Source organism: Schistocerca piceifrons, chromosome 7 (assembly GCF_021461385.2).
Source record: "Schistocerca piceifrons isolate TAMUIC-IGC-003096 chromosome 7, iqSchPice1.1, whole genome shotgun sequence".
In the NCBI taxonomy this organism is placed as follows: domain Eukaryota; kingdom Metazoa; phylum Arthropoda; class Insecta; order Orthoptera; family Acrididae; genus Schistocerca; species Schistocerca piceifrons.
The window spans coordinates 352,945,460-352,957,669 of record NC_060144.1 but is presented as its reverse complement, the minus strand read 5'-3'; the positions used below and the strand labels follow the sequence as shown (position 1 = coordinate 352,957,669).

At 43.7% G+C, this 12,210-nt stretch overlaps 1 protein-coding gene across 1 annotated transcript in view; it reads left to right on the top strand.

The window, feature by feature from the left end:
* Window positions 1-12,210, top strand: part of LOC124805144 (glutathione S-transferase D7-like) — a 94,560-nt gene that overhangs the window by 72,113 nt on the left and 10,237 nt on the right. The window lies entirely within an intron of this gene.

The window sequence follows — 12,210 nt, the reverse complement described above, 5'->3', positions numbered from 1 at the left end:
ACTAGTTCTAAGTTCTAGGGGACTAATAACCTCAGCAGTTGAGTCCCATAGTGCTCAGAGCCATTTTTTTTTTGTGGAAAATGAGGGGGAAGAAATGGATGGAAATGTTGATAGCATAGAATACCTCACGTCACATATACATGGACTGTATCTCGAACCTCATTCGAACTTCATTGGTTGACTGCAGTACGGGATACAAGTTTAGCGTTCGTCGATTTCTTCGTTTTCGTTAGCATTAATATCCTGTTGTTCAGTTGAACTACACTCCTGGAAATTGAAATAAGAACACCGTGAGTTCATTGTCCCAGGAAGGGGAAACTTTATTGACACATTCCTGGGGTCAGATACATCACATGATCACACTGACAGAACCACAGGCACATAGACACAGGCAACAGAGCATGCACAATGTCGGCACTAGTACAGTGTATATCCACCTTTCGCAGCAATGCAGGCTGCTATTCTCCCATGGAGACGATCGTAGAGATGCTGGATGTAGTCCTGTGGAACAGCTTGCCATGTCATTTCCACCTGGCGCCTCAGTTGGGCCAGCGTTCGTGCTGGACGTGCAGACCGCGTGAGACGACGCTTCATCCAGTCCCAAACATGCTCAATGGGGGACAGATCCGGAGATCTTGCTGGCCAGGGTAATTGACGTACACCTTCTAGAGCACGTTGGGTGGCACGGGATACATGCGGACGTGCATTGTCCTGTTGGAACAGCAAGTTCCCTTGCCGGTCTAGGAATGGTAGAACGATGGGTTCGATGACGGTTTGGATGTACCGTGCACTATTCAGTGTCCCCTCGACGATCACCAGTGGTGTACGGCCAGTGTAGGAGATCGCTCCCCACACCATGATGCCGGGTGTTGGCCCTGTGTGCCTCGGTCGTATGCAGTCCTGATTGTGGCGCTCACCTGCACGGCGCCAAACACGCATACGACCATCATTGGCACCAAGGCAGAAGCGACTCTCATCGCTGAAGACGACACGTCTCCATTCGTCCCTCCATTCACGCCTGTCGCGACACCACTGGAGGCGGGCTGCACGATGTTGGGGCGTGAGCGGAAGACGGCCTAACGGTGTGCGGGACCGTAGCCCAGCTTCATGGAGACGGTTGCGAATGGTCCTCGCCGATACCCCAGGAGCAACAGTGTCCCTAATTTGCTGGGAAGTGGCGGTGCGGTCCCCTACGGCACTGCGTAGTATCCTACGGTCTTGGCGTGCATCCGTGCGTCGCTGCGGTCCGGTCCCAGGTCGACGGGCACGTGCACCTTCCGCCGACCACTGGCGACAACATCGATGTACTGTGGAGACCTCACGCCCCACGTGTTGAGCAATTCGGCGGTACGTCCACCCGGCCTCCCGCATGCCCACTATATGCCCTCGCTCAAAGTCCGTCAACTGCACATACGGTTCACGTCCACGCTGTCGCGGCATGCTACCAGTGTTAAAGACTGCGATGGAGCTCCGTATGCCACGGCAAACTGGCTGACACTGACGGCGGCGGTGCACAAATGCTGCGCAGCTAGCGCCATTCGACGGCCAACACCGCGGTTCCTGGTGTGTCCGCTGTGCCGCTGTAGGTCAACTGAAGCACGGGATGAAGATTTTACATGTGTTGTTTCTTTCGCCTACGCTACCACTAATAGTCTGTTCTTACGTAGATAGTAGTACTGCCGATGGCAGAAGGAGCTACGTACAAAATATTGTATCCCATACTTCCGTTGACCTATATATATATATATATGTACACTGCTAACGAAAACGTGGAAATAGACGTACGTTACATTTGCAATCTGTACCTCAGTTGAACTACGCGAAGAGCCAATAAGACAACTCATATAAAATTTGTATCTCGTACTTCACTATGGGTTAAAGTTTTTTTTCGCCTTCGATGCTAATAGTATCGACTGAAAGTTATAGTTTTGATCACAGCAGTGACAATAGTATCCCATTCCTTAGTTGAGCTATATAGCTATACACAACATTTGTATTCTGCTCTCCAGTTGACATATATAGGTAAATCTCATCAATGTTACGTATGTCGTTCTTTTCGAGTAGGTAGAGGCAGTGTAAAGGTCAGCTGAAGGACGGGATACAAATTTTAGTTGTGTCGGGCGTTTTGCCTATAATATTGCTAGTACAGATTGGAAAAAATTTACTGGTACTAGTGCTGGGAAACGAAAGAAGAAGGACAGCTGCGAAATTTCTATAACGTACTGGAGTACACGAAAACATACGTAATGGAGTAATACAACAATAAAATACGCCAAAATAGTCAAATGCAGTAAAACCCCTTCCCTACAAGAGATTTCACAGCTGACCAATAACCCTCTATGCTACTGGTGTAAGCCCCTGTGGATAATGATCTGAACTCAATATTGTGATTAACTACGAGATGCTAATAACACACGGGAACATCTTAAAAGAAACGAAGCTCGCCTAGAAAGACATCAACAAAAATCACATAACCACATACACAACAAACAAAACATTACGAAAACACAAACACACAGACACACACACACACACATACACACAGACACACATACAGGCAGAGACACACACATTCACCCCCCCCCCCCCGCACCTCCATCCTAATGTGAAATTAGCTAACATATTTCGGACGGTACATTTGCCCAACACGTTTAACAAAACATTTAAACGGGCAATATGTTTGGGGAATACCACGCCTCCATGAATATTCGTCTAAGTGACTTTGAAGTGTGGAAATCCGGCGTTTCCCCTTCCCTACAAGAGATTTCACAGCTGACCAATAACCCTCTATGCTACTGGTGCAAGCCCCTGTGGATAATGATCTGAACTCAATATTGTGATTAACTACGAGATGCTAATAACCCATTTCCCCTAAATCCCTATATGAAGAAAAACCATCTGAAATTACAATGGAGCCCTCTCCAACGCGATCTCCAATTAAGCTGACCAAAACTTCCTTCCTTCGATTGGGTACGACTTTAAATACTACATAGTCATACTCTTGACCTGAAACTACAGCCCCCCCCCCCCCCCAAATCCATAATCCCGCCGGAGGTTCCCCCCTGTTGTACTTCCTTTTGCCAAAATGCGGCTCGTCAATTTCCACCACAACAGCTCCCCCCCCCCCTCCCCCAACGGCCCCCTATATTTCATGTCTTCCCCACAAACTTCCCTACAAAAAGAGTACCACTCCACAACTGTAAGCTTACTCGAAAGACACTCATGGACACACAGCCACACAGGATATCTCAAACACCAACAGTACGTGATTTTCATAGTGTCTCTCAAGGCGAGCTTAGATTTTTCGAACCACGTCCCTCGTCTAATGGACCGCCACAACCGATCTTTGCTGCAGCGCCATACGAATAAGTGTTGAGTACAGCCACGAGATACACTTGTGAGGCGCATATGTCCGCCGCACTCACGACATCGAACATACTCAGCAACGAGACGACACATTTAAGAAAAACAAATCATTGCCAACATGTCTACGCCCATAGCCTCTTTCATATCATCTAGGTTCATCGCAACAGATAAATCCATACCCACAAACGAAAATGAGATGCTAAAAATTGTCCTAAATTAAGACACTAATAGTCCAAATTACCTCAATATCGCTAAGAATGGAATTAAGTACCGAATGAATTGCAAACAACCAATTATTTAAATAAATTCTCACGAAGAATATTTTGAGCAACATGTAGCGATCTCTTTTAAAATCACATTCAAGTATTTTGATGTACTATGATAGCGCTTATCCGGAACACAGAACTGTTTTATTATCTGTGGCTGAAAGTGAAGACATCATTATCTATGAGTAATGTATGACGTCATTGGTCAAAGCCGACGGATTGTATCGCTTGCTTCACTAGACCAAAAAAAAAAAAAAAAACGATCCAGTTTATGAACCATCCAATAGAAAAAAAATATCTAATGAATGAACTATCGAATAGTTTGAATCGGTAAATGGAATGGACCTCATATACAGGTCAATTCTAGTTACCGATTCTAATATTACTAAGTTTTGCGCACAACTTCAGAGAGCAATTACGAGTGCAGAAAAAAGGATCTAAGAAATGAACCATCGAATAGTTGGAATCGGTAACTAGAAGTAACCTATAGAGGAGGTCACTTCCAGTTACCGATTCAAATATTGCTGTTTCGCGGTAGTACAAAGAGCAATTACAAGCGCAAGACTCTTATAACATATGAGAAACCTGCTTAAAAAACGATCTTGTTAGAGAACTACAGAATACGGCTAGACTTTGAAAAAATAAAAATCTTTACAAACATTACTGCACACTCAAAAAATAAAATAAAATAAAATAAAACGCAAAAATGAGCAAACCTTGGAACTGATAACTTTATTACACGAAAGTCACATCAGCTGCAGTAGCTCCAAAACAACACTCAGTGAAACTGATACATGAGGAATGAAAGTAAAATTAAGAACAGTATAGCAAAAGCATCGAAAATGAAAACATAAAAGTGGCTACATTAAACTAAACTTACCATATATGAACTTCCAAAGCAGTGAGAAATCGAGGCTGCCAAAAACAGAGAATAAGGACATAACGAGAAATAATAATGTTAGGAGGTGAAACTATAACGAAATACGCAAAATCCAATCAAAAAATTAATAAGAAACACAAACTACCCTGCACGAAAGAGACACCACCCAAATCAGTTCTCCCCTACCACGCGCCCTCACCCATAAGCAAAATTTTAAAATAATAATAAAAAAAATGATATTACAAGTCAATCACATGAGACCACCGGCACAAGACACAGCAACCTTTAGGAATACTCTTCCTCCAACAGTATTCATCCAAATGGCTTTGCAACACTGAAATCTTTCTCTTTCCCCGCCCGACAACAGATTTTATAGCCCCTCAATGCCCCCTCAATAGAATTGGTACATGCCCCCGTCTTGTACTCCTTAAACTGAATGTTATGATTCGGACCAATTGATGACAACCCCTTTCACCCAACCCCTTGTACGAAGCAAACCCACCCGACATGACTACGGAAGCTACTTCAACATATTCTTCTATTAAAGATGTCAAAACTTCCTTTGTACGATTTGGTACGACATTTACTACATCAGGACAGTCCCCTCCAGAAACTACTACTCCAAAAACCCAAAGCGCAGCAGCCTTATTCCCCCTTTCGTACTTTCTCTGTCCAAAATGTGACTCGTCTACTTCAACTGTAACCCCTGCCCCCCCCCCGCCCCCTCCCCATCCCCCCCCCCCCCCCAGCCATCAATGATCCCCTATACCTTATAAATTCTCCGCAGACTTCTCTACAAAATGAAAACCAGTCAACCACAGTGCCACACGAAACCCCTGCTTCGTGGATGACAGATTTTCAAGAGTATTGATAGCAAAAATAGTAGGTTAACATGACTCTATTACTTCTAAATTCAACCTCGATCTTTCGAACCAGGTCCCCCTGCGTTAAATCTCTATGTATTATTTTTTCTCCACCTCCACATGTATTCGTCGGAAGTTCGTGATGATGGAACCTTTGTCAAAACCATATAATTTCCACAAACACTGCACTTGCAGAATTCTGCAATAATGTCCAATGATTGCAAAAATCTTGTAGTTGAGCTACGTTTAGTCGTTTCCTCAAGGAGAATTTTCGCTATAAACACAACTGACTCATCCATAATGAATATCAGTTGCATGGGAAATCCAGATCTTATAAATCACGACTACTTTCATCAACAAAAGATACTGAAAACAAATTACTATATGAAAACAAAACAATATACATCGAATTTTTAATATACGCACGTAACGAGGAAATCCAGAGAAAGCATTTAACGTTCGTAACTACAGTCGATGGCACAAACAAAATAACATCACACATTACATCATTGGTCAAAGACGACGGGCGGAATCGGACACTAGAATTGCCCCCCAGTCCAGCCAAACTACTACTGTAACGGCGGGGCTTTACTAAAGGTTTTACATGCAGCTGCCCTGCGTATGGTCCAGTATAATAAACAGTTTTTAAAAATTACCTCATTCACAGAGTATTATATACAAAATTGGAGGTACAGTTACAATACAATTCTTAAAACGGTAAAATAATAACATAATTATTACATATTACATAAGGAAAGATCTTGACTATGCAGATACACTAGTGTACAACGTCAGCAGGGAACTTACACGGAATACACATAAATCTATCGAGTATTGGTGTTACAGACTCTGGATTTTTTGCCGCATTTCGGGACAAACTTTCGTTATGGAATCTATCAAATGGATTCTCTGTTGTGACAGAACAGTATGCTTCCCTTCACCGAAGGAAAGGTTTGTCTCCTTCCATGATATTAAGAAAATAACGATGAAGGAAATGTTGGTGGAATTGTATGGGGAGTAACAGATAAACAAAATATGGTTAACCACATCAATGGCGACGTTCCAAAGCATGATGGTTGTATTACAATTTTTTACTCGCCGAATATGCCTGAGTATATTAAGGCAGAATTCTTTCGACTGAAAGTGGGGCCATATTTTATAACCCGTATGTTGTTTTAAGTGTCAACGATATGGGCACACAACTGTTGCCATGCAGTGGGCAGGCAAGGTGTGGCAAATGTGACAAAGCAACCAATGAAGCCAGAGTCACTTGCTCCCTTCCAGAATTCTGCAACAGTTGCTCTGGTGATCATGCATCATGGAATCGATACTGCACAATAATTAATGAGAAGAAGAAACTACAAGCGATAAAAATAAATAGTACATTGTGCTGCGGTATAAAAGTTGTACAAGTCGCTGAAGCTGCCTACACTGGCGAAATTCTTTGCCTCTGTGGTTAATAAACCAATTCAAGACATAAAGAACTTAATGGCATTAATTAAGAATTCTGTCTTAATATACTCAGGCATATTCGGACACGGGGGTCACTACACCTCAACGGACTACGCTAGCACGTCTCCCGTCAGGCCAAAATTCTCAGCTTATTCACAAACTACAGATGTAGTGGCCCTTGCTCATTATCCTCATTAGTCACAACATTACTCCGATTCCCATAAGAGTTAGAGAGTGGTGTACATCTGCACGGAAGTGATCAATGGTCGTCTGCGTCTTAATTATTTATCTGGTGTTTGTTCTTTTGGACATGTTCAAAATAACAGACAGTACATATATAAATAAGCAAGTTGTCACGGTCTCCATGCTCACTCAGACAGATCAGCAGCATAAGCATAGATACATGCCCCTATGAGTGTACTTGCAAGACAACTGTGGTATCATGCATCGGTACCACCCCACGGCCATCAGTTTGCAATGGAATTGCAAATTTCCGTTTGATGCTGATAGAGGCCAGGCAGAATCTGACAGACCCAATGGCGCACGCCCGCTGCGCTACGCCGTTAGCGGCTCCATCTCACGAGTGCTCTCTGTCACTGGGTTGTAGGACAGCCAGCAACTCTCCCCACTTGCTGTTGGAGCCTCATCACTATGATACCATCATCTACGGTTAGTATAGCGAGTCTCCTCCTTGTTGACATTGTGATAGGTAGACTCTATTTCTTGCTACATTATTTGTAATGAGTCCTTGTACACTTGAAGAAATAAAAGTAAATCTTCTGTTTGTCGTGTTAACTTGTTCGCTAATTATTTGTACTTCTGTCCAGCTTTCCTACGACAACAGTTGCCACAACATTCTGTAGCCTACATCTCCATACCGTTGTGTATAAAGTCATACAAAACATCAACCACTACTTCCTCTCAGGTAAAAAGGAAAAAAGTTACGAAAAATACAGAGGCCATCAAAACATACCTCCACCACAAGAAAAGTAGAAGAAAGTAAAGGCATTATCAACCGAAGGCTGGTACGAATACCATAGTGCTTTACTGAGCGTGGTCCTATTGGAAGTGGTAAGGTTTGCCTTTATTCAGGCCTTTCAAGTGACTTATCAAACCGATTGTAGGGGGACCTAAAGCTTAACGTTTATTCTGGAAAACAGTGCAACTCGCCATTTTTCACATTAGCAAACATTGCCAGATCACAAAACAAGGATAGATACGCGTTAGATGAAAATCCTGTGACTGACTGCAAATCGAATAGGAGGCCTTTGGTTCCATAGTCTGCCATATGACCACTAAAGCACTGAGAAACAAAAAATGTCACAACATACAACAGCCAGCATGCCAAATTCCTCTCACTACCAACATCACCGCTGAAAGCCAAACGCAATAAGAATGAACAAATACTTAAAACGATAAATGAAAAGCCACCAGAATATCTGATACGAGTGTTGATTGATGATTCCAATGAGGAACCATCTTGTCGGTGGGAATCAATGAGTCCCTCCTCTCCACTGTTGCGTCTGAAATCCTGGCAACGAGAATAAAGGCAGACGTAAAAAGACAGGATAAAATAGCTCTCACACTGCAGTGGTATCGTAAAGGATTCAGGATTCATGTGAAGGAATTGAGTTTTGACACAGGGCGGACCCCTGTGCATGTGTCTGCAAGAAACTGGTTTTAAGCTTAGTAAATCAAAGGAGCGCAATAGGAATTCCACAGTTAAATACAGAGGAGAGAGCGGAGAGATAGAAACGGCATATTGAAGGCCTCTACGAGAGGAAGCCTTGTCTGGTGACGTGAAGAAGAAGAAACAGGAGTCGACAGGAAACAGGCAGGGGATCCAGTATTAGAATCAGTATTTGAAAGAACTTTAGAAGACTTAAGATCAAATAATGCAGAAGGGATAGATAACATCCCATCAGAATTACTAAAATAGTTGGGGGAAGCGGCAACAAAACAACAACTTATGTTGGTGTGTAGAATATCTGAGACCCGCTGTACTAAACAGGGACTATGCTGAATTAGCGAAGGGGCTCCAACTGCAAGTGCGTTGAGTTGCTGCCGTCGGCCCTGCTGTACCGCAGTGACAGAGAGCATTCGTGGTACGGAGCCGCTAGCGGGTGATGGAAATTATGGACTGATAAGATAAAGAATGTAAAGGTTCTCCTGATAATCTGCGAGGAAAAGAATATATGGAGGTCACCGAGAAGAAGAAGGGATAGGAAGATAAGACATCTGTTAAGACATCACTTCCACGGTATCAGAAGGAGCTGTAGAGGGTAAAATCTGTAGAAAAAGACAGATTAGACTACATCCAGCAAATTATTGAGGACGTAGGTTGCGAGTGCTGCTCTGAGATGAAAAGGTTGGCACAGGAAAGGAATTCGTGGCCGGCGCATCAAGCCAGTCAGAAGGTGATGACTCAAAAAGAAAAGGAGGGAGTAGAGGAGAGACTGCACTACTGCTTACGTTTTTAATTCAATTCTTGATTAAATTTTAAGGGAAGTCCATAACCACGTACCTGTATTCAGAGACAGGACTAGACAGGGGATCCTCTTGGCTGTTCAACGATTTACCCTTATCACGTCCTCGAGATTCGCTTCCCAAAACAATTTACCACTTTAACGCAGAGTTACATGCAATCTTAAGCCTACTGGATCAAGAGGAATGTGTTAATACCAGCCAATTTCAAGTTTGTTCCGACTCCCCGAGTGCCCTTAAATGTATTTAACGAATGTACTCAGGAGACAAATAAGTCCATAACACCCAGGTCTGTTCATCGCCTGCAAAGGACGGGGCTGTCATTCTCACGGGTAGCAGAGCACAAGCAGATTGACAAAAATGAACTGGCGGATGTTGCATCCATGGACACGTCCAATCTAAATCAAGTGGATCATTGTGCTGCCCCCTACGTGCTATGCCCTCGTATTTTAAGCAGAGGTATGTATCCATGCGAAGAAGAGTGACTGGAAGTGTGGGACAATAATTTGCGACTGGTGAAACCAACTACTAGCCTGTGGAGTAACTCCTTCCGGCCACTAAGGGGACATGAAATACTTCTCACTCCACTTCGGATAGGGCATAGTCTGATGACATATGGATTCCTGTTCCGGACGGAGAACTCTCCAACATGCGTTGATGGTGACGTACAGATTTCAGTACACATTATAGATAAACGTACACTCTCAGGCAAAGAAAAAGTACTTACCACGAAGGAATTATCCGAATGGAAAGGAAACTGGTAGATGTGATGGTCATGCGCAGCAAACAAATGATTACAATTTCTGAAAAATTGGTTGATTTATTCAAGAGACAGAGCTTCTCAAATTGAGCAGATCAACAACGCGTTAGTCCATTCCAGGCCCTTATGCAAGCAGTTATTCGGCCTGGCATTGATTAGTAGAGTTGTTGGATGTCCTCCTGAGGGATATCGTGCCAAATTCCGTCCAAGTTGCGCGTTAGGTCGTCAACATTCCGAGCAGGCAGTTATTCGATCTGGCATTGATTGGTAGAGATTTTGGAAGTCCTCCGCAGGGATATCGTTCCAAATTCTGTCCAGTTGGCACGTTATATCGTCAGAATCCCGAGATGGTTGGAGGACTTGCCCATAATTCTCCAAACATTCCCAGTTAAACTTGCTGGCGAAGGTAGGATTTGGCAAGCATGAAGACTAGCAGCAGAAACTCTCACCGTATGTGGCCATGCATTATTTTGTTGGAATGTAAGCCCAGGTCCGCTAGCCATGAAGGGCAGCAGAAAGAGACGTAGAACATCATCGACGTATCGCTGTGCTGTAACGGTGCCGCGGATGACGGAGGGGTCCTGCTATGACCCCTGAAACAACCACTCCTAGTTATCAGACCGTATGGCGCACCACAGCTAGGTTGGTATCCCGCTTCTCTCCGCTGTCCGTCTCCAGGCGCGTCATCGCTGGGGCACAGTTCGAAGAGCGGCTCATCACTGAAGACAATTATATTCCAGTCAATGAGATTTCAAAATGGTTCAAATGGCTCTGAGCACTATGGGACTCAACTGCTAAGGTCATTAGTCCCCTAGAACTTAGAACTAGTTAAACCTAACTAACCTAAGGACATCACAAACATCCATGCCCGAGGCAGGATTCGAACCTGCGACCGTAGCGGTCTCGCGGTTCCAGACTGCAGCGCCTTTAACCGCACGGCCACTTCGGCCGGCAATGAGATTTCAGGCCGAACATATTTCTCGAGACGCTCCTGGACAGTGGTGGAATAACCTGACTGTTGTCCACCATACGGTCTGACAACCAGTACTCCTCTCGTTGTCATCCGCGGCACCATCACAGCATGACGCTACGTCATTCATCGCAAGTCATCCTGGGCTTACCATTTCAGCAAGATAATGTACGTCCATAAACGGTGAGGGTTTCTACTCTCTAACGCGTCAGTTTAACGGAATTTTGCACGATATCCAACAGGAGGACATCCAACAACTCTGTCAATCAATACCAAGCCGAATAACTGCTTGCATAACGGCCAAAGGAGGACCAACGCATTACTGACTTAATCAGTTAGGGAAGCTCTTATTCTTCAATATATCATCGAACTTTTCTGAAATTTTAAACGTTTGTTTCTCTGTACATGTACATTACATCTACCAGTTTCCGTCCCATTCGGGTAATTCCTTTGTGGTGTGGCTTCTTCTTCGTTTTAGAGTGTATTTTATATTCTGACAAGAGGGCAGAAATTAGTTGACCAGCTAATCCACCCTCTATTTCAGCAGACGATGAGATGTATGTTATACGACTTTTAAGACTCCCTGGAATGTCTGACTTTTTCCCTGCAAAATTAGGCCTGCCGCTGTGGCCGAGCGGTTCTAGGCGCTTCAGTCATAAACCGTGCTGCTGCTACGGTCGCAGGTTCGAATCCTGCCTCGGGCATGGATGTGTATGATGTCGTTAGGTTAGTTAGGTTTACGTAGTTCTAAGTCTAGGGGACTGATGACCTCAGATGTTAAGTCCCATAGTGCTTAGAGCCATCTGAACCAAATTTTTTTTTTTTTTTTTTTTGCAAAATTAGGGCGTGGTTTTTAATGTGTTATCAGAGTGGCTGGCTCATCTTTTTTGATCAGCTAGCCATACTACCTAAATGATTTTCAATTACGTTCCTCTCGGGTTAATTTGGAAAGGGCGCCCTACACACACACACACACACACACACACAGACGCACGCACGCAGTATGTATGCCATTTCTACTCAAGTAATACGTGCATTCCAGAACATCTCAATTTTTTGACTGGAGGTCTTTTAATACTATAGATTTTAATTTTTCATCTTCTCCTTTTACAATGTTTCATATAGCCATTTCGTGTTGTTGTAATTCACATTATTAAGATTAACCAATA